Here is a 27,902-nt window from a genome sequence, read left to right on the forward strand (position 1 = left end):
CACAAAGCTGGAGCACCTGTGTTTGATGCCCAGAACCCACATGAAAACGCCAGGAGTGGTGGCATGCACATGTAATCCCAGTACTGAGGCAGAGATATGTGAGTCCCTGGGGTTTACTGGCCAACCAGTCTAGCCTAATCCAGGCCAGTGAAAGACCTCACCTCAAAAAGAAGTGGATGATGTTTCTGGGGATGACAGACAAGGTCATCCTCTGGCTTCCACAAACATATACAAACTTGCACACATGCATCTGCGCACACACATGTGACCACACACATCTGACCATGCACATAGACCACACATACACATGCGAGAGAGAGAGAGAAGCTATTACATCACTTAAGTAAAATGTCTCCACTGTTCATTGAGCAGATTGGCTAAACACAATTGAAACCTGAGTGGCTATTTCCAAGTCACATTGACTGAGAGGAACATATGCTCAGTCTTTTCTCCTTTTTATGTCATTTTAAAAAACTATTTTGTTTTTATTTATTTATTTATTTGTTTGACAGAGAAAGAGGGAGAGCGAGGTAGAGAACGGACGCGCCAGGGCCTGTAGCCACTGCAAACTCCAGACGCGTGTGCCCCCTTGTACATCTGGCTTATGTGGGTCCTGGGTCCTTTGGCTTTGCAGGCAAATGCCTTAACCACTAAGCAATCCCTCCAGTCCTCTTTCTTTGTTTCCCCTCCTCTGCTCTTTTCTACTTGTCCAGTCAAGGCAGTCTCAGCAGTGGGGCTGGGATCCATGTGATGGGAGAATTTAGATTGGACATCAATTGAAACCTGCCTGACTCCACCCTGTCTTTTCCTGGCCTAAAGAAGCAGTTGCCAAAAGACTATCTATTTACTCATTCATTCATTCATTCATTCATCCATTCAGCCAACTATGAAGCCTCTTTTATTGGAGCAAATTAAGGTTGATCCCTGGAGTGTCCCACAATGTGAGCGGCTCTTTTGTTTCAGACATACAGCTCCTGAGTGGCCCACCTATCTCACCAGAAAAGAAGAAAAAGGGGAGATGTCACCCAGCTTGTTCTGTAAGAGCACGCTAAATAATCAAGACAACAACAGCCTCGAGGTGAAATGCCAGACTGCCTTTCCATGTCCTCAATGCTAAAGTCACATTTATATGACACTTTTACAGGATACAAGGGGAATGGCAGGAAGAGTAGAGATAAATCAGTGGAGGAGTACATCTTGCTATAAAAAGAAATGGGGAAAGGAGAAACAAATATTTACAGGGTTCTTTGGAGAAATGATGGGGCAGAGCATGGAATTATTCTCCGAAGGAAGAAAGAAAGCGAGTGATGATCTCACTTCTTGGTTGTCTGGCACACAGTGGTTAAGTCCCTGGCTCTGGGATCAGATCTGAGCACACGTGTTGCGTCCACTGTTTATTGCTGAGATCCATCAGGCTTTTGTTTAATAAAAAAGCCTCCAATTTTCTCATAACTCTGGGATATCATTTTTACGACGCCTTCAGAGTGTGAGAATCAGCTGACATGGTATACAAGGGGCCCTGTGGTCGTGCTTGGCTTACGACCACCTGGCAACAGATGCTCCTGCAGCACACTTGATGTCTTGTTACTATTCAGTGGAAAGGACAAATTCTTGGGCTCAACATGGGGGAAGTACTATGCACAGAGGCAGGTTCCTAGAGCCCTGCCAATAGGCCAGATCTATTCGGGCACCCTGGAGCGACGCAGACAGAGCTGAGCGCCAATGCTAATGCAAACACAGGTGGAACCACCGCTGTGTGTGCTCTGCTGCTAGAAGCTGTCAAGGGAGCACCTCGGCCAGCAACTTCGGAGGCTGTGATACTTGCAGACCCAGAGTAAATAACGGATTCCCAGAAGGGACATAAAGTGGTCAATATAATGAATAGCACTTGACTACCACTTGGGAGTTCCACACATTATCCTATTAGGTCCTGGCAACAACCACAGAGCATACGTAGGACTGAGGTTCTCTCTTCCTCTCTCTTGCTTTTTCTTTTATCTGTCTCTGTCATTTTCCCATGTGTGCCCGTGATGAGCACGTATGTATGCATGCATGCTCATATGTATGTGGGTACCTGTGGGTGTGCATGCCCGTGTGCATGTGAGGGCCAGAGAACAATTTTAGGTGTCATTCTTCAGGCACCACCAACCTCTTTTTAAAATTTTTTTGATATTTATTTATTAGAGAGAGAGACTGAGAATGGGCATGCCAGGGCCTCTAGCCACTGCAAAGCAGATGAACTCCAGATGCAGATGCCACCTTGTGCATCGGGCTTACATGGGTTCTGGGTAGTTGAGCCTAGGTCCTTAGGCTTTGCAGGCAAGTGTCTTAACTGATAAGCCATCTCTCCATCCCCATCCACCTCTTTTTGAGGCAATGTCTCTCACCAGTTAGGCTGGAATGACTGGCCAGCGATCCCTAGGGAACTGTCTGTTTTCACCTCCCCACCAGCTCTGGGACTACAGGTGCATGGCGCCCAGCTCGCTTTGTGTGTGTGTGTGTGTGTATGTGTGTGTGTGTGTGTAGGGGGGTAGTAGGGATTGAACTCAAGTCCTCACATGCTTGCAAAACAAGCACTCTTCCTAACTGAACTATCTCCCCAGCCATCTCTGTCTTCTATTTTCTCTTCTCTTTGCATTCCTAAGAAAGAAGAAAATTAATGCTCAACATATGTGACTTACCCCTAATGAAATGGGGAATATAAGGAACATGACCGAATGAATGACTCCTGCTCCTGAATTCCACATTCTGGAAATGTGGCTAACAGTGATGGTGCTGGCTGTGCCCCTGGTCATTTCTCCTGCAGGGACCTTTAGTGCAGCTTGAGGACAGCACCGCATTTGTTCCAGGGGCCCCACTTTGAGAACCACACCTTGTTTCTGTTTTCTTCCTTCAGAGTTCTCCCCAGAAGCTTGCCTGCCATGTACTTGGAGCACAGACTCTTGGTGACAGTTCTCAGCCAAAAAGATGGGGACCAGGAGGAAATGGGTCAGCTCTTCATCCCAGAAAAAGCTTTGTTTTTCTTCAAGGTAGTTGTCTCACTGTACCCCAGGCTGACCTGGAACTCACTCTGTAGTCTCAGGCTGGCCTCAAACTCACAGCACTCCTCCTACCTCTGCCTCCTGAGTGCTGAGATTAAAGGCGTGCACCACAATGCCTGGCAGCGAAGCAACTTTAACATACATTCTGGAGGGTTCTCCAGTGAGCATGACTATCACCTACCCCACTCAGAGATCGTGCCTGACCATGACCTTGAGTGGCTTTCAGTCTTTCCCAGGCTCACTTCCCTGCTCTTCATCTGCCAAGCCCTGGAATTCCCTCACAGATCCAATACTTAGGTCCTGAACTCAGGGGATCCCAAACTAAGACAGTTTTGTAAACCTTTAACAAAGGCAGGCTTATTATCTTCTCTTTATGGAGAAGTAGGGTGAGACCCTCAAACCCAAGGTCACAACCAGAAGCAGGTGCATTTCTTCTCAAAGTCTTCATTGTCCTCACACTTAATTTCCTCAGTTCAGATGCTTGCTGACTGTTTGCCCACTGTTTGGTTGGCTGGCCATCCTTTGAACCCCTTGCTGACTTAAGGGGAAATCTGTCACCCACTGTGAACAGCAGAGTCTCATTGTACAGGCTGGATACAAGGAGAGCCAGTGTTCCCGATCTCACCATCCTCAGATGAATACAGCCTTGGGACTGAGACCCAGACAATTGTTCACCCCAGTGTGGTCCTCAGCATTTCCAGGGACAACACATTCCATGGGGCGGATGGAGATTAGTAGGGACAGGCTACATTTCAGTGATAGCATCAACTATTCAATACTGTGGGGGCAGCTGTAGTACCCTGACTGTGGTCATCCCTGTTGCCACCTGGACCCCACTTCTTTTTTTTTGTTTTGTTTTGTTTTGTTTTTTGAGGTAGGGTCTCACTCTAGCTCAGGCTGACCTGGAATTCACTATGTAGTCTCAGGGTGGCCTCGAAATCACGGCGATCCTCCTACCTCTGCCTCCCGAGTGCTGTGATTAAAGGAGTGCGCCACCACGCCCGGCTTAGACCCCACTTCTATTCATCCCGTTATTCTGACCATTGTGTCTCTATCTCATTTCAGGGAGTGCTCCAAATCTTTCCAGCAATATCTCTTTTGCTTGAATCATCCAGAATCACTTTCTTGGAGTCCAGTCATGAGCCTTTTATCTGTGCTGCTGAGAAATCAAACCAACAGTCCATGGATAGGGTGCTGTACCTGGGAAAAGATATTTCTCTTAAATATCTGTGGTTAGGCTGAGGTGAGATGGGATTGAGAAAAAGACTTTACCTTTGTTCTTCCAGTTAGAATGTCCTCAAGAATATAAAGGACTAAGAAAGAGACAGGGGGATGTCCAATGACATGAGAACAGATTCCCCACACCTATGCCAAAGCTGGGCATGGCAGTAAGCCAGCGCCACGCAGACAGGTCTGACTAATGGAGCTGCGTCAGTGCTGCACGTTCAATGAGAGACCCTGCCTCAAAGAACAAGGTGAAGGGCAAATGAGAAGCCTGATGGTGACCTGTGGCTTCTGTGTGCATGTATACACACATGCACAGGCACCTGCACACAACACACACACTCACACATAGACAAATACACATTCACACCCGTGCATGCACAAAACAACCACATGGAGGGTAATCATGCAGATGGTCAGATGGTGTTCTTCCTGTTTTCCACTGCTCCCAACCCCACCAAATTCTGGTTGTAGGATTTGGTGAGACCCAGTTCTTAACTTTTAGTCTAGGTATTTCTCTGTTTGCTTGCATATGTATGTATGTATGAATATATATGTGCATGTATGAATATATGTGTTCATGCATGAATATATGTATGCATGTATGAATATATGTGTGTATGTATGAATGTATGTACGTATATATGAATATATGTATGCATTATGAATATATGTATGTATGAATGAATATGCATATATGAATATATGTGTGCATGTATGAATATGTGTGTGCAAGTGTGGATATATGTATGTATGAATATATGTATGTGTGCATGAATATATGTGTGTATGAATATATGTATGTGTGTATTAATATATGTATGTATGTATGAATATATAAGTGTGTGTGTATGTGAATATATATATATTTCACTGCTAGGGTTGAACCTGAGCCTCATGCATGCTGAGGAAATACTCTACCACTTAGCTATATCTTCAGTCCTTAATGAGATTTTTGTTGGTATTTGCGTATGGTGCTAGGGGTCCATACATTCTAGGTAGACATTCTACCACTAAGTCATATTCTCACCCTCCCTGCCCTGTTGTATCTTTAAATGTTGAAGGTTGAATTTTTAGAGAGACTGTGGGTGAATATTGTTTGGAATGAGGATTGTGGTGCATTCTGATTCTATGTGGCATGTAGAAAACCATGGCAGACTATTTCTAATGACTTTCTTTGCATACCAGATAGAAAACCAGCCAGTATTCCCAAGGACAGAAGATGTCCTGCTCTACTCCGGGAGCCTCTCATTATTTCTTTGAGCGCTAGCAGCACAGCTGTCTCAGGCAACTGGAGAGTCCTTCCTTGGTAAGGAGCTTGACTACCAAACAGCTACTGCTCCTTAAGACCTCTGTGAGTGAATAAGCATCACCAATGTTCAGCAAATTCACCCACCAAAGCAAAAACAGAAAAAGAAAAAATGAAGCATTATAGACATTGGCCTAGAAATTGCATTGCAGATTATAAACACAAGAGTAACCATAAAACATTTCCCTAGCAGTTCATGGGTAGGTGATGTGGGGAGGTAGTAAGAGGCGCCACCCATAACCCTCCCCACTGACGCATCACAGACTAAGAAATACCAAGTGCTCTCAAGAAAAGTGTAGGTGGAGTAATTACAAATCCAGAAGTGAGTCAGACGTGCTGCCGCACACCTGTAAGCCAGGCACTCGGGCCATGCTGGACCATGTCACTGCTGTTTCTAGAAGACAAGCATCCTGTCTGCTGCTGCATGTGTCTATTCAGCAGCAAAATTTTTAAAAATTCATAAAAGGAGAGTTGATGAAGACAAACACTTTAAAATTGCTCGGAGCAATTTCTGTGCAATGCTGACATTTCTCTGTATTCCATGGATCCCAGATGAGATGCAAAAATGATTGGTCGAGCAAAGAGCCAGGGGGCTGCTGGTGGGTGTAGGGCCATGAAGGGCAATACATCCAATGACGAAAGGAGGGTGGAATGCCCAGTGTGAACGCTCCTCAGTGGATCTTAGCCCAGATCCCCAGGTACCGTAACAAGCGAGGACTGGCCTTTTGCACTTAGCTCTCACTGGAATTATCAAGTTCTCTTTCCATAACAAGACCAAGCCTCTGCCTTGGTACTGGATGTGCATCTAGAATGCCCTCCCAGTGCCAACTCCCTGGGAGCTCACGTTAGGGCATGAACTCAGAATACCCCTGCATATGATGGGTTGATGGTGGCGTAGAGGAATTTATTACCTCATGCCCAATTTTCATGTCAAATTAGGGATCCTTTTGATGGGCCCATCAGAGCATTGGAGAAGAGGAAGTTGCAGGTAATAAGAGTTTAGGTGGACTAAAGGTGGACAGTCAGCCTCGGCTGCTTCAATCCATGTGATGGGCTAGCTCAGACCTCACAGATAATGTGACCAGCATTGCACACCCACTGATCCAGAAGCTCAAGGTTAAACTGGACATTTTCTCTCATCCCAGAAGTCCTAGTGAGCAGGGCATCAGTCTCTTTAGAGATGTAATATCAAGAGTTCAAAATAAAGCCAGATTCACAAGAGAAGTTCACCCAAGAAAGGTGCATTTCATTTACCTGTTTGCCCTCTACAAAGCACAGCAAGAGTATGGCATGTCCTAAGCAAGTCTAGGGAGAGAGTTTCCTGTACTGTCATCCTGGGAGTTCTTTCTTATTCCTCTGTCTCAGTCCAGCAGCAGAGGAAAGATGTCTGCATTTTTAGCAGTGGCAAAATGTTGCCTCCTTAGACTTTTTCTCTGCATCACTTTGCTTTATGATATTAGAATTAGTTTTCCAAACATCTCTGTGGCCTTTCAGAAAATATTTTGTCATTTATTAATTTGAGAGAGAGGGAAGAGGTAGGTTCAGAGAGAGAGAGAGAGAGAGAGAGACATAGACAGAGAGAATGTGTACGCCAGGGCCTCCAACCCCCGCAAATGAACTCCAGATGTGGGCACCATCTTGTGCCTCTGGCTTACATAGGTCCTGGGGAATTGAACATGGGTCCTTTGGCTTTGCAGGCAAGTACCTTAACCACTAAGACATCACTCCAGCTCACTCTATGGCCTTTTAAGTGGTGGATGCGAACCTAAAACAGTGTCTGAGTGTGATATCAGTTCTCTTAAGTCACATATGCCTGGTTGTGCAGTCGAAGGGCAGCTGTGGGGGCTTTCCCTGTCTCCTAGCAAACAAAGTTTGCCTTTCTGATTACATGTTTTTATTGTTTCCTACCCTTCTTATTTGTGAGGCTTTACAGAGTGTTTCCATACTGACTAGGGTCACAAAGATGGCCAAGGTGATTGTGCTTTGTGTGAGGAGCATTCCATGGAATCACTTGGTTCTGGGGTTGTACATTTTTGCTGCTCAATGGACATAGATAGAGGACTGAAGGATATCAATTATAACCATTTAATGAATGCTCGTTCTGCCCCAGGCACTCATAATTCTGTGAAGCATTCTCATGTGACAGATACAAAAGCTGAGTCTCACAGGGGTTTAGAAAGTAACAGTCATGCAACTAGCACATTTCAGGACTGAAGTAGGATGCAGTCATGTCTGCTCATGCAGTCTGTATTTAGAGCTGGGAATATAGGTCGGTGGTAGAGTACTTGCCCAGCATGTTCAAGAACCTGGCTTCAATCCCCAACACTGTGGGGAAAATAATAAAGTCTATATTTTACCATGAAACAACTCTGTCTGTGCCACTAAATTTATATCCAGGCTTGAAAGAATCAATGACAGTTCTTATTAGCAGCAGTAATAATATCTTCAGCCAAATGTCATGATGGGGGATGGCTGGATGACTCAGTGGGTAAAGTGCTTGCCATGCATGTGTAAGAATCTGAGTTCAGATCACCAGCATCTATACAGAGTCAATGTGTAGTGACACTTACCTATAACCCCAACACTGGGGAGGTAGAGATAGGAGCGTCCCTGGGACCTGCTGGATGGCCAACTGATCTAGCCCAGTTGTTAAGCTCCAACTTCAGTAATAGACCCTTTCTCATCAAAGAAGGTGGATAGTGACTGAGGAAGATACTCCATGTTGACCTGTGGTCACCACACACATATGCACCTGCACCTACATGTGTGCATACACACAAGTACACACGCACATACGCACACAAAATCAATCCACAAATGATGATAGCAGTTAGTCCTGATTCGATCGCAAGAACTAGCGTGCGGTACCTCTGTAGTCCCACAGCAGCTTTGTGATTTACCGTTTTCCTATTCTACAAGTGAGGAGGTTAAGATCCTAAGCAGCTAAGGAAATTTCCTCAGAACACACAAGCAGGAGTGGGTGGAGCTGAGCTTTAGACCAAGTTCTGCAGTATCTAAATGCCACATCATCCTCACCATTCTTCAGTAGTGGCCACTGACAGATGTGACCCTGAATTCAGTGGCTTTGATCCATAATGCTATGCAACAAAGGTACCATATTTCTGGCCTGGGAAGTGAGGCTCAGTAGTGGACGTCTCTGGACTGAGAGGAAGAGGCACAATGTGTCGGATTGTGCAAGATGCTGAGATGTGTGTAAAGTGTCGTACGAGTGGAGGCCAGGGACTGTATTTGTAAGAAGCTCTGAGTCGTTGGGACTGAAAACCTTTCTCACAATTAGATCAGCTTGCCTCTATTGGCAGGGATGAATGAAGTAAATTGGATTTTCCACCAATTCTTAGAGGTCATGAACTCAACTTTTATAGTTCAGAAGACAATTCAAGTTTTGATTTGGGCAGAATGACCCCATGCAGAGAGGACAGGCTGGCTAGATTGTAAGAGCTTTCAGTTTTGTTTTCAATGTGATAGCTGGGATAGTTTGAGATTCATTTCATGTTTCATATAGGGCTTGTTGACATTAAATTGCTTGGTATTTGAACTAAAACTGTGCGTGTGTGTGTGAGTGTGAGAGAGAGACAGAAGGGGAGGGGAAGGAGAGAGGAAAAGGAGAGAAGGGGAGAAATTCATTAGGCAATTCATGTGTAATTGACCTCGAGATGTAGCTCCTTAGTAGAGTGCTTGCTTGGTATGCATGAAGCTGTAAGTCCAGCCCCAAAATGTCAAGAAAAGGTATTCAAATGCATTTTATAGTATTTATCAGTTTCATTGTTATATTTCCCAACCTGATTTTAGCTTTATAAATCAGGGCCACTTAAATAAGTATGTACAAAGGCAAGGGAAATTTACATTAACAGGAAATCCCAGAAGCACTTATATTCCACTGTTTGATATAGTTTCATGCTTATATAATATACTGGTAAAAATGGTACTGTGGAAATACTTAGCACTTGAAACTAACAAAGCAACCATGAGCAAGCTGATGGAGAGTGTCTAGATACTAAATTGACCCACATCCACCTCCCACTCTGCTCTTTACAGTGATGGCTTACTCCTAATTTTTCTTAATATAAAAAATTAATTGGATATATTTTTCAATTACCCAAAAAATAAACAGATGGAAATTGGTAATTTGTTTTAAGCCAGAGCTTAATCTACTTTAACTCAATTACTTCATGTACGTGGATTCCCTTTTGTGTTGACTACAAGTTTACTCAAATTTATTTCTTTTACTACTTGGTCTATGTGAAAAACCTATTTATTATAAACTTCCACTATAGTCACTCTTTCTTCAAACTCAAGTTTATCAAACTGAATTCTGCAGTTTGGACTATAGCTCTTTACTTTTTCTCAGAAATAAAGGCTAGCCAAGCACTACTTCATTTATAAAACTAAACATTTGTTAACCATTTTATGAGTAGGTAAATGCATAATTAATAACACAAACTAGCACACTTGTGAGAGTCAGTGGGACCATTACTAATCGTTATGATCAGACAACCAGCTTCAAGTGGATGGTCCCAATCACAAAGAGCATATGTTCACTGTTCCTCTGTGAAAATATCATCATTATATACTACTGTCTGTGAGTCCATTAATAGGACTTGAATTCCTAGCCCACTAGTTTTACAACAAACAAAAATAGTTTTCCAACATTATCCTCAACTTTGATTACACATTGGTTTGATACAAATGTGATGTGAAAGCTATATAGATTACTCAGTGAGTAAAGTACCTGCTATGTAACCATAAGGTTTTGAATTTAGAGCCCCAGAACCCACATACAGCTGGATGTAGTAGCTTATGTCTATTCTCCTGTGCTCCTACAGGAAAAGGGGGCAGAGATGGGGACAATCCCTTGAAGCTCAAAGGTCAGGTAGCCTGGAATACGTAGCAATGGGCACCAGAGACACTGTTGCAGTCAGGTTCACGTTGTTGGCAGAAATCACTCCACCAATAGCAGCTTGTTTGATAAAAGAGGTTTATTTTGGCTTACAGGCTCAAGGGAAAGCTCTATGATGGCAGGGGAAAATGATGACATGAGCAGAGGGTGGACATCACCTCCTGGCCAACATCAGGTGGACAACAGGAACAGGAGAGTGTGCCACACACTGGCAAGACGAAACTGGCTATAATACCCATAAACCAGGCCCTAACAATACTCTGTCTCCAGGAGGCATTAATTCCCAAATCCCCATCATCTGAGAACCTAGTATTCAGAACACCTAAGTTTATGGGGTACACCTGAATCAAACCACCACATACTGAGGGGGCAGTGCTTTTTCCAGGAGGCATAAAGGACATTCCACTGAATTGGAACCTAAGCCCTCCCCCTGGCCACTTTGGGCTCCTAATGCCCTTGCGTGAACAGGCTGAGAAAGGAGTTACAGTAGTATCAGGGGTGATTGATCCAGATTACCAGGGGGAAATTGGACTGCTGCTCCACAATGGAGGTAAGAAAGAGTATGTCTGGAGTGCAGGAGATCCTTTTGGGCATCTCTTGGTGGTAAACATGCCCTGTTATCAGTCAATGGACAGCTGCAACAACCCAATCAAGGCAATGTGATAAATGGCCCAGAACCTTCAGGAATGAAGGTGTGGGTCACTCTTCAAGGTAAAGAACCAAGACTTGCTGAGGTGCTTGTTGAAAGTGGAGCAAATACAGATTGGGTAGTAGAAGGCAGTTACAAATACCAGTTAAGCCACGTGACCAGTTATAGAAACGAGAACTGTAATTGCAATGTTTCTGTCCTACCTGGATACAGAGTGTTTATACATGTCTACACTAGCTATCTGTTGAATTTATATTAGACCTACTATATTAGAGACTGAGCCTTCCTCAAGGAACCTTCCTTTGTGTTGGGATTGGAGATTGTGGATTTCCAGTTGTATGTGGGATAGTTATACCATGCTAGGCAGAATTATGAGCTTGTTACTGTTTTCGTTTGGAAATTAAGTATGATATAAGGGAGATATAGTTTGGTGTCAAGTTGACAGAGGTGAACTTGTGATGGTGAAGCTGGTGTCAACTTGATCTGTTCAGAAATCCCTTTCGGGTGGGTCTCTAAGGTTGCTTCCAGGAATGAGTAACTGAAGGAGGAAGCCCTTCGCCCAGAGCGAGCCCTTCCCCCAGAGTGGGTGGCCCATCTCAGAGGGGGACTTTATTTATATAACAAAGCTCTGGGTGTGGTAAAGAGCCCCTTCCTTCTCCCACTTGGTTGCTGGAGCTGCTTGCTGCCTTCCAGCGTGGATTGAAGACCAGCGCGGACTGAAAACCAGTGTCCACTTAAGACCCATGTGGACTGAAACCCAGCAGCTCCTCAGGAAGCCTCCAGGCCTTCAGTGCTGGATCGGGACTGCTGAGGCATCTGGCCACGTGGACTGAGCAGCTACCGGGTTCTTTGATTCTCGGGCCTACAACTGCTATTGGAATACCTTAAGCTAATCCAACAGATCCCCTTTTTAAAATAATTTATTCTAGCGGTTCTGTTCCTCTAGAGACCTCTGACTAGTACAGAGACCCTGCCTCAAACAAGGTGGGAAGCAGGAACCAACATCAGAGGCTGTCCTCTGACCTCCACACATGTGCACCTGAACTTGCACACACACACATACACACACACACACGTACATACATACACCTATGATGATTTAAAAGATGATTGAATAAGCACTTCTGGTCAGAAAGTTTGGCTAGAAAGGTCTGCAGTCATCATTTTGAACAAGCACCCTGCAATGCTGTGTAACACCTTCTGTGAATCGGGAATCTACGCAGTATCAGGGGTGAGTCACGTGGCAAATCAACATAGTCCAAACCACTCCAGAGCATTAAGTCCAGTGAAGAGTGTAGGTGAGTAAATGGACCAGTTGGCATTTTTGATAAGGATTCAGAGTCCCATGAGGGTAAGAAGAGGCCTCTTCACACAGCTTTGGTGTGACACCCAACCCGAGGGCTTCCTAATGGCAGAGCGAGCCGGGAGAGCCATGTAGCAGGAGGAGCCGGTTCAAAGACTCGATGCAGCGGAACACTTGGCTTCTTTGGAAGCATCTACGTCTTCCTGGGATTTGCAGCGATGGCGGGGTGAATAAGCACTGGATCTTAAAAGACTTAGAAACGGTAAGAAGGCCTTTTTACTTGCTACTGAAGGTCGCGGTCACCATGGCAAGTATTTTTGAGGCAGTGCTCCATGTCTGTACATGAAGAGAAAATTAGGCCTTGACATGGGGCGGGGGGCATCCAGCAGGAGGGCAGGAAAGCCAGCCAGGAGATAAGGAACAGGAGATGGGAGGAGCCTAAACAAAGGGAGCAGCGGAAACTTGAGGTGTTCTGCTGTCAATCGGCTTCCCAATGGTGTGAGTGTGGAGGCAGGGAATTAAGAGCAGTTCCATTCCGTGGATTCAATTGCATTCCCCCAATGTTCACATGTTGAAATCCAAGTCCCTGGTACCTTTTCAACAAGGGGAAATTTGAATAGAGATATGTAGAGAAGGAAAATGTGAAGTCACAGGTGATGGATGGCCTTCTAGTAGAGTTTTCACCGACTCTTCTATGCGGCCTGTAGGAGGAATCAGTGCTTCTGATGACTTGAGCTTGGACACCTACCCTCCTCTGCATCGGTGAGGTGGTGGAAGCCTCCAAAATTATAGGACAGGAGCAGGGGTCCACTGAGACAGGTCCTGACGACTCCAGCTTTCAGCCTGTTGCTGAAATCGTCAGCTCTTGGATGCTTAGGGCTCAGGAGAGAGGGCTGGCTGGGTAATGACTAATGTGGGAGTCCCTGGCATGTAAGCTGTACCCAATGCCAGGAAGATGTGCAAGTGGGAGGGGATGTGAAAAAAGAGCCCTCTGCTAACTTTATGTCTGGCTTCTCTGCCATAGAGCAAATAGATGAAAAAGGCTTTAAGTTGGTTTGGAATAATTGCTATAGGAATTAGCAAGACCACCCAGAGGCCAGCCTTGGTGACATTGGTTTAAGAACTTGACTTTTCAGGGCTGGAGTGATGGCTTAGCGGTTAAGCACTTGCCTGTGAAGCCTAACGTTCCCAGTTTGAGGCTTGATTCCCCAGGACCCACGTTAGCCAGATGCACAAAGAGACACACATGTCTGGAGTTCATTTGCAGTGGCTGGCAGCCCTGGCAAGCCCATTTCCTCTCTCTCTCCCTCCCCCTCTTTCTCTGTCTGTCACTCTCAAATAAATAAATAATAAACAAAAAGAATTTTAAAAAAAGGAAATTGACTTTTGGGCTGGAGGGATGGCTTTGCAGTTAAGACATTTGCCTGCAAAGCCGAAGGGCTCAGGTTCTATTCCCCAGGGCCCACGTTAGCCAGTTGCACAAGGGGGCGCACGCGTCTGGAGTTTGTTTGCAGTGGCTGGAGGCCCTGGCTCACCCCATTCATTCTCTCTCTCCCTCTTTCTCTGTTAAATAAATACATACATAAATAAATAAAAATAAATTTTTAAAAAAATTACTTTTGAAATGGGTTCAGGAACCCTCAGAGATTAACTCACATAAACTTAGGAAAGAATATCTAGAACCAGGGCTGGAGGGATGGCACTTGCCTGTGAAACCTGTGGACCCAGGTTCAAGTCCCCAGGACCCACTCCATCACACTGGCTGTCTCGCTTGAAATTCAGACTCTCATTCCATGTGCGTCAAACAACCACCTGATGATGACAACTTGTTTCCCTCTGTATGTGACAAAAGAAGCTGGTTAGACAGACCTGTGTACTGTTCCACCTGCCGATTTTATTTCTCATCAGAAGTGAATAATTCAGTGTTTGAGTTCTCTATATTCTTTTTAAAAATATTTTTATTTATTTATTTGAGAGAGTGAGAAAGAGGCAATGTGTGTGTGTGTGTGTGTGTGTGTGTGTGTGTGTGTGTGTGAGAGAGAGAGAGAGAGAGAGAGAGAGAGAGAGAGAGAGAGAATTGGCACACTAGGAGCTCCAGCCACTGCAAAGGAGCTCAAGATGCATGTACCCCCCCATCTACTTTACTGAATTCTGTGTTAACTTTAATCTTTCTCTTCACACTTATTTCTACATTTTTTTTACCTCTGGAAAGAACAGGCTGAGGGTTGAAAATGAGGCCTCATTGTGGCCCCCTTTAAGCTTCTAAACCGGATACAAAATTAATATGTCTAAGCACTGATTTTGGTAGTGTAAATGTTTTAGTAGGGTAAATATTTTTCGATATTTTTAAATGTATGTTTTTAAACTATTAATAATCTATTTCCATGAAGTTTACATCAAAGTTAACCTTCTTACTGCTTTACTAATCTTAGCAAGAATGCTAAGTGTCTTTGCAGTGAGACATCTGTCTTACTGTGGGCAGTGTTGCTTTTAGAAAGTTTTAGAATTTAGACTACGTGGCGTCATAATGGGATAGGCATACACACTCATATTAGGTGTGTCTTTCATTTCTGGCAGACCTCTTGAATATTTCCCTTTTCTATGAATGGGTAAACAATGTTTCTTCTGGGATGCTCTTCCTCAGTTAGTTGCAAGCACAATTTGTTTTTAAAAGTTGTCAAAACCTGAGGCCTCTGCCTTCACAGCTTCAGGCCAGTGAAATTAATCAATCAAGTTTCAATACAGTCTTTCATCAAAATTCATATGCTCTACGGAGATAAATACAACTCTTTTAAGTTTCTGCTATTATCTTTGTAGCCTTGGGAGTGGGATCTGGGAGCAATCATGAATGGTTGAAGGTTATAATTGGAATTTTATTTGGGTGGGCTGGTTTACAGGATGCTGAGATTTGAAAGCTTTTCACAAGGAAAACATAGCTCAGAATTCTTTTTAGACAAGGTCTCTTGTAACCCCAGTTGGCCTTGAACTTGCTATGACCTTGACCTTCTGATCTTTCTACCTCCCATGTGCTGAGATTACGGCATGTACCACCTTTTGGGCTGTCTGTCTGTGTCTGTGTATATAGTTTTTAAAAGCATGGGGATCTCACTATATATTTTAGCTGGCAATGCTCTTAAGTGCTGGGATTGAAGATGTGTACCACCTTGCATACATATTACCCAGTCTTGAAAATGGCTGGAGTCATAATCTTTCTTTGTGGGAAAGAAAGTAAAAGGAGAAGACACCATAAACTGAAACCTGGCAAGGGCTCGTTTGGAGCTCTGTGATTGAGCGCATTCGCGTACGCATCGCATTGACTGGTCTGCAATCCTAGCGCTCGGTGGTAGAGATAAGAGGATCAGATGCTCAAGGCTATTGTTGGCTCTGTAGGCAGTGTAAGGCAAGCCCGACCTACATTAGACCTTTCGTCTCTGTCTGTATGTGCAATGCTGGGCTCTCTGAAGACCCCATCTCACGAGGAGACTGACACATGGCCAAGTAGCAGCCCACACTGGGTCAAGTGCTCTGAGGGCTACAGAATGCTGCAGGAAAGCACAGTGGGCAGGGAGAAGCTCTCAGGGTGGAGGTGGATCAGCGTCTGTCTGCAGCATCTTTAGAAACAAGGGCCTTGACTGGCGAGCCATTCTTTAGAGATGGGCTGTTTTGTAGAGTTGGATTTCTGTGCACTTTTTGTTTTAGCAAAGAAGCATGAATTTGAAGGAACAGATGCAGGTCTTTTCTGCTGAGAATGAGAACACCCCTATCCTGTTTATTACTAGGTAAACTTCTCACCTGAGCAAAGCAGTGGACAATGAAGCCCCTTGGCACCAATTCATCTTCTCACAGGGAACGCAGAGCAAAGCTGTCTCTGCAGATGGTCGGTTTCATGGCAGAGGGGTCATCTACTGAAATCTTTCAGCTGGAATGCATCAATAGAGATGCGGAAGCAGAGGAGAAAGCAGGTGACTATACAGTCAAAGTGGAGAATTAAACCACAGGGAGAGAGAGGGATTGCTAGACTATCCCCTCTTAGTGTTAAAGGCCTCTGTCCACATAGCATGTTTGGTTCCTTGTAAACCAGGAACCTGAGAGAACATAGACAGGATCCTTTGGCACTATAAGGCAAGCAACTCTTTTGCAAGGAGAGAATGGGCTTGGATCAGTGTAAGAGAGGAAGCATCTCAGCCACTCCAGTGGGGGAGCAGGTACTCCTAGTACTGCGGGAAAAATGAGGCTGGCCTCGGGGCATTATACCAATATTTTATTTTTATAAGAGGAAAGAGATGGAGAGAGAAAGAGTGTGAGAAAGAAAGGGCATGGGCTCACCAGGGCCTCCATCCACTGTAAACGAATTCCAGACGCATTTGCCACCTTGTGCTTCTGGCTTATGTGGGTCCTGGGGAATTGAACCTGGGTCCTTTGGCTTTGCAGGCAAGCACTTTAACCACTAAGCAATCCCTCCAGCCCTCAATGCCTTATTAATTTCAGAGCCCATTTTGGTCACCAGTAGCAAAGCAAGACGAGAAGACAAGCAGTATTTATCTTTGCAATGTGTCCACCCTAGTTTTTCTCCTGCGCTTCTCTACCACAGCGATGGCTAAGGGTTCAGATGAGGGGCAAGGGCAGGGCACCAGTAGATTGGGAAGGGTCATATGTAATAAGAATCCCACTGTGAATGTCTTAGAAGTAGCTTCTGACTTGTAAGTATCTGTTCATACTCTCAATGCAGACTATCCACTGTTCCACATGGCTTAGTTTCTTCTCTGTTTTCTCCCTCCTCCCATTCTTCAATCTCTCCCTCCGGCCTCCCAAAGAATATCCCAATTATTTGGTCCCTGGGTAGCCATCGGTGCTTTTGTAGGTATGCTCAGTGGTAAGCAAAAACTTTTAGCTATGTTTGCACACCAGAAAGCACCTCTGCTTCTGAGTTCAAAGCTGGACTCACATTGAATAATGAGACCTTTTAGTAAGAGAGGCTTACTGAGGCTTGTTGCTAATTATTCCACACTGCCAATAAAAGAACCCAAACACACAGGAGTTTCAAGTGATTTCACAGCTGATTTATTTGCACAAAGAATAATTAATAACACGTAATTTTTCTTGCCAGATTGAGACTCATTTGAATATTGAAAGATATGTCGTTTTAAAATAATTTCATACTTCACTGATGAGCTAAAATTGAGACATTGGTCGCATATAGCATGTGTGTGCTGATGGGAAAACATAAGACTATGCTTTTTCATCAGAAGAGAGAGACAGCAAAAGACACCAGAGGCAATTACCTACCTTCAAGAGAGAAAAGATCACTTTTCAGCCAGTTGTCTCAGAAAATAAGGCCAGTCTCACTCCTTGGTCAATATACAACTGCAGCCCCTTCCATAACACAGGCAGGTTCAGGAACAAAATCTTTTTGCATTCAAATTCCTTGTATTAAGAAATGCAGCTCTAGGTGAAATTCTCTAATCTTTAAAGATGTTAGTTCTATAGCCCCCAATCTAGTTTTGAAGAAAGAAAAGTGTAAATTAATCTATTATGGAAAACAGTATGAAAGTTCTTTAAAAAATTCTATAACCAAAAAACAACTATAACCAGAACTTCCATATGCTTCAGCTCTCCCCCTTCTAGATACATTTACAAAGGAAATAAAATCAGCTATTAAAGGAACACCTGCATGCTCAGGGTTACTCTGACACTATCCAGAGTTTCTCAAGTCATCCTCAGTGCCCAACACATGAGCAGATAAAGAAATGTACGCAGTGGGATATTTTTCAGCCATAAGGAGCACTGAAATCTTGCCACTTGTGGCAAAGTGTATGGAACTAGTAGACATTGTGGTAAGCGAAATAAGCCAGAAGGAGGGTGGCAAGTACTGTGTACTCTCTTATAGATATGGAATCAAAAATAAGCTGGGGGCTGGAGAGATAGCTTAGCGGTTAAGCGCTTGCCTGTGAAGCCTAAGGACCCGGTTCGAGGCTCGGTTCCCCAGGTCCCACGTTAGCCAGATACACAAGGCGGGGGCGCACGGGTCTGGAGTTCGTTTGCAGTGGCTGGAAGCCCTGGCGCGCCCATTCTCTCTCTCTCTCTCTATATCTGTCTTTCTCTCTGTGTCTGTCACTCTCAAATAAATAAATAAAAAATGAATAAAAAATATTAATAAAAAATAAGCTGGCCTAAAAGTAGACTAGTGATAACTGGGGACTGGGAAGGGCCCTGGAGGTGGGAACAGATAGAGAGGGATATGATTAATTCATGTATAAAAATACCGCACTGAAAACCATTCATATACACAGTTAATCTGGGTTGGGGAGATGGCTCATTAGATAGAGCGCTTGCTGCTCAATCCTGAGTGCTCAAGTTTGATCCCCAGGCCTCACATAAAGAGCCAGACGCTGTGTCCCCAACTCTTGCTCCACTTTCTGAGTGATGCTCACATACCTGGCAGAGGTCTCTCCGGGATCAGTCTGCTCATCACGTCTCCCGAAGTGCTAAGACTGCTGTAGCAAACGGGAAGGAGGTGACAACTTTCCAACGGGCTTGCAATCTCACCCCAGGCTTATCAAGCTAGAAACAACTAAAAGCATGATTGTTTGTTTTTTTCAACAAGAAGGAAAGGGCCGTGACCTGCAGGGCTAGGGAGATTCTTCCCCAAGGAGACGCAAGACAGTCCGTGGTGAAGCAGCATTGGTGGTGTGAAACGGGGCGTCTACAGCAGGCTGCCCCATCCTTTAATAGAGCTCAGTGACTTCACGGGCAGATCAGTTAATATCCACCTTTGCTCACATGTTTGCTCTGTTCTTCAAAGCCTTCTGCAAACAGAGCCCCTAAGAAAAGCTTCCCATGGGAGTGGGAGAAACTTCAGAACATGAACACCTTGCCACAGTAATCTGTTGGGAATTGTGTGGTATATTCAATTTTACTACATTTGTTTTGAATCTCCCAGTGGCTTAATGCTCTTTTTCTCTCAAAGGGAGAGTGCTCCAAAATTATAAAATTATTTTGTTGCTTTTAGTTTATGGAGTTAAAAATTGCAATAAAGGGCTGGAGAAATAGCTTAGCAGTTAAACACTTACCAGTGAATCTAAGGACCCTAGTTCAAGGCTCAATGCCCCAGGACCCATGTTAGCCAGATGCACAAGAGGGCGTACACATCTGGAGTCTGGAGTTTGTTTGCAGTGGCTGGAGACCCTGGCGTGCCCATTCTCTCTCTCTCTCTCTCTCTCCATCTGCCTCTTTTATCGCTCTGTCTGTCACTCTCAAATAAATATATAAAAATACCAAAAAAGAAGCAATAAAAAGAAAGCCATCCTGTAATGCTTTGACAAAGATTAGGTAGTCTGTGTTCTTAATAATTACAGTCTGGTACTAACATTTTTTTGGGGGAGGTGGGGGGGCTACCTCTAGCCCAGGCTGACCTGGAATTCACTATGTAGTCTCAGGGTGGCCTCTAACTCATGGCAATCCTCCTACCTCTGCTTCCCAAGTGCTGGGATTGAAGGCGCGCGCCACCACACCCGGCTTTGGTGTTAACTTTTTAACAATACCCTGTGATGCAAGTAGCAGACAGCATAGACCAAATTGCACACAGTATTTCATTTTTCATGAGTAAGGAATACTGGGTGGAAATATTGATGACTCTAATTATCTTCGGGCCTTGCTTGTGTTTCACTTAAGTGTACACTGGAATTTAAGCTAACTTTTGGACTGGAGAGATGGCCTGGCAGTTAAGGTGCTCACCTGAAAAGTCAAAGGATCCAAGGTTTGATTCCCCAGTGTCTACATAAAGCCAGATGCACAAGGTGGTGCAAGTGTCTGGAATTCATTTGCAGTGGCCAGAGGCCCTAGTACATCCATTCTTTCTCTGTCTCTCTCTCTCTCTCAAATAACTAAAAGTAAAATACTGGGCTGGAGAGATGGCTTAGCAGTTAAGTACTTGCCTGTGAAGCCTAAGGACCCCTGTTCGAGGCTCTATTCCCCAGGACCCACATTAGCCAGATGCACAAGGGGGCGCACGCATCTGGAGTTCATTTGCAGTGGCTGGAGGCCCTGGCGCGCCCATTCTCCCTCTGTCTCTATCTGCCTCTTTCTCTGTCTGTCTGTCGCTCTCAAATAAATAAAATATTTAAAAATAAAATACTAAAAAAGAAAAAAACTAATCAAATAACTTTTGAGCTCCTGGAATGTATTTCTTTCCATTGACTTTCCTATTAATGCTAAGAAAAAGGCTTCTGGAACTGATGATACCCACCTGATCCCTATATAACTAACTATTATCTGACTACATCAGCAAGTTTAGCTGTGAATTCACCTTATCCCTACATAGCTGATTATCAGACCACATCAGCAGTCTAGCTGTTAGCATTTAAAAATTTCACGTTTTATCTTAAATCTAAATTAAGTGGCCCAATTCATCATGTTTACTCTCATTTAAATTCAATAATAAATTGCAAAAAGAGATTATTTTTATGGACCTATTAAATTTATTGATGCAATTTATTATTATAGATTATGATACTGAAGAGTAAATTAGCACAGGAGCAATTAGATGATTCTCTGTACATTTCAACGTACCATAAAGCAAGTTTTAAAAATATTTTATTTTTTAAATTTATTTGAGACAGAGAAAGAGAGAGAGAGAGGCAGACAGAGAATGGACACTCCGGAGCCTTCAGCTGCTACAAATGAATTCCAGATGCATGTGCCACCTTGTGCATCTGGCTTATGGAGAATTGCACCAGAGTCCTTTGGCTTTGCAGGCAAGTGCCTTGACTGCCAAGCCATCTTTCAGCTCCCATAAAGCAAGTTTTTAAAAGAGCAGCAGGTTTCATTCTCTTTCATTTTAGAATGTTCCGTTTCAATGTTACAATAATTTTGTTCTATCCATGTGGTACCAAGATGGTAGACTTTTTGGCCCAGGGAAAGCATGACACATACAAGGTGTCTTGTTTAGATGTGACCTAAGAGTGGCCTCCAACAGCCCATGTTTTGGAAACTTGGTCACCAATCTGGCAGCATTAATATGTAGCAGGGCCTTCAAGAGGCAGAGCCCAGTGTGAGGTCTTTCGGTCATTGTGGGGAGGTCCCTCAGAAAATGAGTGAATTCTCATAAAAACTTCAGTCAGCTCTCATGAACGAGACTGTTACACAAGAGCAGGGCAGGTTCCTCTTCACTTGGACTTCTTGTTTTGCTCATGATCACTCCCACATATGTCCCTACTGGGACATCATGTGCTATGAGGTGACCTAGCCAGGAGGCTCCTGTCAGCTAAGATGTGTGGTGTAGACTTCCAGCCTCCCAAACAAAGAGTTGAACAAGCCTATTTTTCTTTTAAGTAGCATACATCAGAATTTTGTTATAGCAGCAGAAAACAGACTGATAGACGAGGCTGTCGGTGAACAATGGGATTCTGAACGTCAGAGAAGTAAGAAGCAGAGTGTGATGGCGCATACCTCTAATCCCAGCACGCATCAGATTGAGGCAGGAGGATTTCCATGAGGTTAAGACCAACATGAGCTACAGAAGAAGTCCTGGGCAAGCCTGGACCAGAGTGAGATCCTGCCTCCAAAATCAGTAAGGGTATAAGGAAATGGCTCATTTGGTAAAGTACTTGCCTTGGAAACCTGAGGATGTCATTTTGATTCCCAGTACCCTTGGAAAATGCTGGGTATGGGGATTCATTCTTATAATCCCAGCATTGGGGAGGTAGAAACAGGTAGATTCCTGGAGTTTTCTGGCCAACCAGTTTAGCATAGTTGGTGAGCTTCAGGCCATGAGAGAACCTATGTCAAAAAGAGGTGGATTGGGCAGGGTGTGGTGGCACACGCCTTTAATCTCAGCACTCAGGAGGCACAAGTAGTAACATTCAAAGTTGTCCTCTGGCATCCACATTCTTGCGCACACACACACACACACACGCACTTGCACAGCAATCACATGTACCCTCCCTAGAACTGCACACACAGTCAGTAAGTATTGATTGAGAAATACAGTTCCTGCCTGAAAAAGAGATAAAATATTTAGAAAAACACAATATAGAGAGATGGAGATCTGTGAAAACCATTATGGTATACAAAGAAATGTGCATTAAGTATTAGGGTATAAATATTTAGGGTTCAAATGAGATGCTACAGAGTTTTGGGAACCCACAGTTAGTTTAGACTCGCTTAGCTCTAACTCTTTTTTTTTTAAAGAGGAATCAGTGGCTCGGAGTAGTTAATAAATTTGTTTGAAGGTCATCTGGCTTGCATATAGAAGAACCAAAGCTGAGCCCAGTGCTGTGTGCACCATTACTGCCCAGATATAGGGTCTGAGCCAAGCTCTGAATAGCAACAGTTAGGGCTCCAGGTAGAGCTGTTGATTCTGGGCCCGCTGCATCTACCGAAGCTGCCACGCCAGTGGGCTAAGGAGAAGGCACACCAGCTGTAGGTAGGCTTGGTTCAGACAGAGAACATGAGTCACAGGAATACTGGAACTTTCTTTTGGCCCCTGGAGATGGCTGTAGTTATACAGATCACCTTAGCCTGGAGCGTCCCTGAGAAGTTGTCTACTTGAATGAGGGGTGGGATCTTCCAGGTGCTTTGTTTTGGGCAATGTTAGAAGATGCACTGGGATGTTCTGTTCACTACCTCTGCAATCTTGGGCAATATCCTTGCCCTGTATGAGCTCAAAAGTAATTATAGCACCAACCTCATAAGGTTGTTAGGGAAGTTAAATGAGACTATGTAGCAATTCCCAGAGCCCCTGGTTGTTTTATATGCAATATAAGCATTTAATATTTTTACCAAGAGTGTTCTAATCTCCCCTGAATTTCCCCTTGATGTGAGCTGAGCAATTCGTCTGAGAAATTAGTGACCTTGGGCAAGGCCACTCCACATTCACCTTCATGACAGCAAGGTCAAGGCAGAGAATATGCAGGAAGCAGGTCCCTGGACAGTGGAAAGCCACATTCATGAGTGAAGCCCTCTGGCATTTCTCCCAATGATATTGATCTGGGGGCTGAGGGAGACCCCATGCCTATGAACCCAAGCTTTTGGGTTCTTATCCATTTTAACAAAGAATTGAGTAAACAGACTTTGGAAAGGGCAATTTATGAATTATGAAGTTTATTTAGGGAGAACTGGTATCCAGGGAAAGGCTAGAAAGACTCAACCAGAAGGAAATTCCCTCCTTGCTGGCTGGGAATGGAGGGGGAGGAGAGTGGGATCTTCATCACAAAGGAGTCTTTAAAGTGCAGCCCACAGGAAGGGTACACACGCACGCGCGCGCACACACACACACACACACACACGCATGCACACACACACGCACACGGGAAGCAAAAGCATGAGCCCTTCAGACCTCACATCGAGAAAGCTAAGAGACTAGATAGTAAAGTGCCATATCTTCGAGGAAAGTCATGCACGTAATAGCAAGAAAGCACCTGGAAGCAAAATGCATGGGAAAGCAAGCAGAAATCCACAGAGGCAAATAAGAAGCACCCTGCTTTCCCACCCAGGCTGGGGAGAGGGACTTCCACACCGGTGTTCAGGCAGAAACATCACAGAACCAAACAGGCTGCGGTGGGAGAGAGAGAGCTCATACATGCTTGGCGGTCTCTTTTATATGAATCACACATCTGATGGAGGAGCCTTGTCATCAGACTCAGGTGGGTGAGGGAGAGACCTATTGCTTTATGGACTCAAGTGCTGCTGCAGAAGCCTGCCTTGGTGTGCTAGCCCAGGAAGAGTCTAGAAGCGCTGCTGCTGAGGAATTGCCTGTAGCTATCTTGGGTGAGACTGGATCACGCATGAGTGTTTAGTCATTCCAGGGCAGGCCAGGTGGCCTCTTGTTGAGCCTCTGTCCCTGTATGACTGCCTATTTTAAAAAACAACAACAATACTAACTATCTTGGCCAGGAATGGTGGTGCATGCCTTTAATCCCAGCACTCGGGAGGCAAAGGTAGGAGGGTCTTCATGAGTTCGAGGCCACCCTGAGACTATATAGTGAATTCCAGGTCAGCTGAGCAAGACCTTACCATGAAAAACAAAAGAAAAAGAAAACTATCTTATGCAACTGTGGTGATACATGCCTTTGATCCCAGAACTCAGGAGGCAGAGGTGGCAGGGTGGCACTTGTGACTTTGAGGCCACCTTGGGTCTATATAGTCAATTCCAGGACTACAGTAAGCCCCTACTTCGAAAAAACTAAACTAAACTAAATAAATAAAACTATCTTGCCCCTGCTTCTCCTTCAGTATTAAGGCAATTGGTTTTCAAATTGTGGACCTTCTCTCAACAGGGTCATCATGTTGCCCGTAACAAACGTAGTCAGAAAGTGGTCAACTTTCATTTTCCTGGTCACTTGCTCAAGTTTCAAAACATCATCATGTCCTTTGAGGATAGTCTCATGCTCCTGACCCAAGTTTCCATTTATAATTCTGCAGCTTTAGGCTGGTGGGGACATGATACATGTTCAGTAAGTCATACTCTAGATTTTGAATTTTGATCCTATGTGATGCACGCACAGCCTTCTCTCCTGATGCTGAGCAGGGGAAGAAAGCAGCTGTCCCCGTAGTCAAGAGGACACGCAGCCACTCCATACCTTGCAGGGTGCTGTCTTGCTAAGCTCTGCTGTTCAGTAGGTTAGGTACATTAAGCATATTTTCTACTTAATGAGATTTGCAATTCAAGTGGAATGTAACCCCATCATAAGTGTGTGTGTGTGTGCGCGCACACACACACACACACACACACACACACACACACACACACACATCTTTCCTGACATCTGCTGTGTAGAACAGCAGAGCTGAGTCTATGACTGGCATCACGGGGGACTCAATGGGTTTTACTATTAGAAGTGTAAATCTGTCTTTCCATTAAGAGGGAAAAATGATCACTGGAGGTCAGGAGCTCAGAAGAGACATTTGATACGGCAGGGTGGACGTCAGTTAGATGAAGCTGGTAAGACAGTTGGAGCCATCCTCTGTCTTGCCAGAAGATAAGGTGGTGATCAAAAGGGTGTTCCATCTCTTATCATTAATATTCTTCCCAGGCTAATACAAAGAGCTGGGGCCTGCGGATGGTGGTGTGAGCACTGCCCAGAGGTGCCTTGTTAAGGAGGGTGCCTTGGGGGGTGAAAAGCATGGCATTTAAGAGGCTCCACCCCCTTCCTTCCCTTGGGAAAAGAGGGCCAATTTCGAGCTATCCTGGGGCACTCTTTTTTTCCAACTCAAACAAAGACTGAGCTGTTTCTAAACATCAAAGGCTATGTCTAGTCACACCCCAGGCATCATTTTGGAGCTTAATGTTGCCTCATTATGTCACCGTTTTTCAATAAAGACAGGCTAGGAAAAGCCGGCAGCCCATTTCCTGCTAAGGTATCAGTGAGAAGACTCTGGGCTTGCTGCAGCACCTTCAAATTTAAATCAATTGACTCCCTCTCTCTCTCTCTCTCTCTCTCTCTCTCTCTCTCTCTCTCTCTCTCTCTCTCTCTCTCTCTCTCCCCCTCTTCAGCTTCCACTTGGGAATTGGTTTATAATATATCATAATGGGTGACGCAGCTTTTTAAGTCACATAATTCAAATCATTCTTATGTTTTTTACTTAATTCTTATAGCCCAGCCTTAAACATTTCTTTGGAACTTTAAATTTCCCTACACTTACGCCTGGATCCTTGTAGACAGTTGTCATTTGCTCTGATGGGGTTGGGATAAAGTTGTAAAGGGACCCAAGACAGTAAAATCCAATCTTTGTCCCCTAAGATGTTATCATGGTGGAGGAAAGGCAATTGGGGTCTTAATAGTGATTTGATCTTTATAAACATGCCCAGTTGGGTTTCATTCTGGGCGCAGCCTTGAAGAAGTGTCTCCTTGCCAATACAAAAGACTGTTGCTATGGGTTCAATGTGAATGCCCCTGATACGTGCATGAGCTTGAAGACTGGCTCAGAGTTCATGGTGCTGTTTGGGGCAGTCATGGGATCTTTGGGATAAAATTCTAGGTGGTTTATGTAATTCAACGTTGGAGATTATATCATAGCACACTTTCACCACGAGCTCTCTGCTTCCTGTCTGTCACCTTGAGGTGAACAGCCGCTACCAGCTGCCGCCACCGCTGGTTCCACCTGTCACATCTCCTCACCAGGATACACTGTGAACCAAAATGAACCCACCTCCTTCAAGTTGTTTCTGTCAGATATTCACATCAAGGTAACAAGAAAAGCAACAGACTTCCTTAAGGGGCTAAGGGACAATTAAAAACAAAGGCCCCCAAACCAGACTTGAGCTTAAACCTCAGTTGTGCCTCTCACTGGCTCAAGAACTCTGAGCAAGTTTCCAGACTTCTACAAGCTTCTGTTTTCTGCCCTCTCAGGGTTGGTCACTGTGCCTACTTCTCTGTGTTGATAGGAGAACAGAGTTAGCACATTGTAAGTTCTCAGTCAAAATGAACTATTGATAATATTTACATTCTTAAGCATTATCACGTAATCCATTTGACTAGTCCCAAAGAGGTAGTTAGGAACCACCCAAAGGCAGGCTAAAACGCACAGATTCTAGGAAAGAGCCCTACAAGAATCACACCCATTATATCCTTTAGCAGGAAAGTTGAACAAGGCCATAATGGGCACCCAGGGTGCACATGTAGTCCAAGAATTAAAACTACAACTGCTGCAAGCAACATCCTACTCACAGAGATGCAAGCAAGAGCCAGCCTCCTGAAAAGCTGCCTTCCTCTGCACTCCTGGCTAACCAATGAGATGCATGCAAATGAGCTTAGGCACTGGCCAATCAGGACTAGACACTGTAAGCTTAGACCTCCCCCCTTTTTGCATGAAGGACCTGCCTGGGAATTTAGAGCTTTTCCTATATTAGCTATGTACCTTGTTCTGGGAGCTACAGCCTAACCTGCTCTGGATTACAGCTGGTTTCCCTGTCTGGCTTAAACAGACACCCTAATAAAAGCTTTGGGTCTAGGCTTACTGATACCATTACTAGCTCCAAGGACCCGGTTCCAGTGATAGTGACAAACTGAGGAAGTATGGAAGGTAGAGAAACCCAGTTCTTCTAAAAATGTCATGTTCAGACTGGGGAAATGGGGAATGGTGCAGTGGTAAAAGACAATTAGTTGCAAAGCCCACTGGCCTGGGTTCAATTCCCAGTACTTACATAATGAATGATGTACAAAACCAAAAAAAAAAAAAAAAAAAAAAAAACAAAACAATGATGTACAAAGGGGTACATGCATTTGCATCTGGGGTTACAGTATAGCTGCAAGAGACCCTGGAGCGTCTCCCTCCTGCCCCTGCTTTCTCAGATAAATAAAAATGTTTTTAATGCCATTTTATCTCCTTTGTATTCCAAAACTTCCCTAAGTTGCAAATATCAAAGGGCCAACATGAATATGCAGATTTCTATATTATGTTTAATGCCCACCAGAGGCTGGCGCATGAAGGTAGTCAGTAATCATATTTTTTAAAATTTA

The 27,902-nt window shown here is 44.3% G+C and overlaps 1 protein-coding gene across 1 annotated transcript in view; it reads left to right on the forward strand.

Annotated features, from left to right (window-relative positions):
- The window catches only part of Frmd4a (FERM domain containing 4A), a 705,918-nt gene that overhangs the window by 105,542 nt on the left and 572,474 nt on the right, over positions 1-27,902 (forward strand). The gene's annotated exons all lie outside the window — the stretch shown is intronic.

The sequence above is a fragment of the Jaculus jaculus genome, chromosome 15 (assembly GCF_020740685.1).
Source record: "Jaculus jaculus isolate mJacJac1 chromosome 15, mJacJac1.mat.Y.cur, whole genome shotgun sequence".
In the NCBI taxonomy this organism is placed as follows: domain Eukaryota; kingdom Metazoa; phylum Chordata; class Mammalia; order Rodentia; family Dipodidae; genus Jaculus; species Jaculus jaculus.